The 1,513-nt window shown below is 39.1% G+C and overlaps 1 pseudogene; it reads right to left on the bottom strand.

The window, feature by feature from the left end:
* Positions 1 to 7: 7 nt before the first annotated feature.
* Positions 8 to 1,502, bottom strand: LOC124891017 (annotated as a pseudogene).
* Between the last annotated feature and the right edge of the window lie 11 nt (positions 1,503 to 1,513).

Below are 1,513 nucleotides of genomic sequence, written 5' to 3'. Positions count from 1 at the left end.
AATCATTCTCTTGAAGCTCATCCTCTTCATCATAAATGATCCGCTTGTCCCGAAATGACCTGGACCAATAGGGAAATCCCAATTCATTGGGCCTTTCGATACAATCAAATAGAAATCCCCAAGGGCTCCATATTCTAGGAGCCCAAACTATGTGATTGAATAAATCCTCCTGCGGGTCAAGGGCTCCTTCTCCCTCCCTTTTTTCAAACTCCGTTTCATAGAGAAATCTCTGATCAAGGATAGACCAAGAGCCCTTTTGCATCATATCTAAGGGATTCCTTGGTTCGGGCTGAAAAAGCAATGTCACTCAATCATTATCAAACTGACTGCAATCTTTTTCTGTCCGTGAAGATCCCACCAGAGTGCCTTCTACTTCTAATAGGCCATGAACTAGATCAGAATCATTCTCAACGAGTCCATAAGAAGTGATCCCAATTTTTTCATCGAGTCCGGATAAAGACCAAAGATCTTGAAAGACCGATCCGGTAGAATAACTCACAAGATAAAGAAGTATCGTTAATCTCTTCATGCTCGTTCCAAGTTCTAAGTACCATTTGTACAAATAAGAATCCCCTTCGTTACATGATTTCTTCTTCATATAGATAGATATAGGATCTATGGGGCAATTACTTAGAAGCACATTTTGTGATACAGCCCTTCCTATCTGATAAAAAGGATCCCATGAGCCTGAACCGATCTTACCTGGGATCGTAAATACCAAGTTTGTCTATGAAGAGCAGATCTAATTATATTAGTGTCTATAATTGATTTATTCTGTGTAATATTAATCGATAGGACCTCATTGGTAAGTTCTACAAGATCTCGTGCATTGGAACCCATGGTTAAGGACCTGAATCCGTTAGTATGGAACATTTTCTTTTCCAAGTGAAATCCCCTAGTATATGAAAGAGTGAAAAAGTGCTTTCATTGTTGTGGAATAAGAAGCCTTCGTAGCTTAATGCACATATTTAATTTATTCAGAGCTATTAGAGCGGGATCCACTTTTTGGGGAATATGAGTCGAAACAATAACAAGAATATTTCTAGTAGAACATCTTTCACAATCCCTGGAGAGATGGTTCACTAATAGACCGAGGGATAAGTCATTCAACTCATTCACATCTAGATCATGAATGTTTGGAATCCATATTATGCAAGGAGACATTGCTTTTGCTAATTCGAATTGGAGGGTGATATAAAATCGGTCTATTTTCGGCATCTATCCACTGTTAGCCCATTCATCCTAGTTAGCAGTTCCAGCTCCGTATCAAGGTCACGATCGATATCGTCACTAGCATCAAGATTGTCACTATCATCAATATTGATCTCATCAAGAAGAAAACCTTTAGGCTTGTTATATAGGAACTTGTTCAGAAATACCATAATGAAAGGAACATAGGAGTTTGTCGCTAGGTATTTAACCAAATAGGATCGTCCAGTTCCTATAGAACCTATCACTAAAATACCCCTAGAGGGGGATAAGGCTAAGCGGAGCGAAAAGGGTTTTCCATGAG

The sequence above is a fragment of the Capsicum annuum genome, unplaced genomic scaffold, assembly GCF_002878395.1.
Source record: "Capsicum annuum cultivar UCD-10X-F1 unplaced genomic scaffold, UCD10Xv1.1 ctg28985, whole genome shotgun sequence".
Taxonomy (NCBI): Eukaryota; Viridiplantae; Streptophyta; class Magnoliopsida; order Solanales; family Solanaceae; genus Capsicum; species Capsicum annuum.
Note: the sequence above shows the minus strand (reverse complement) of the source record. Positions and strands in the feature narration are given on the sequence as shown.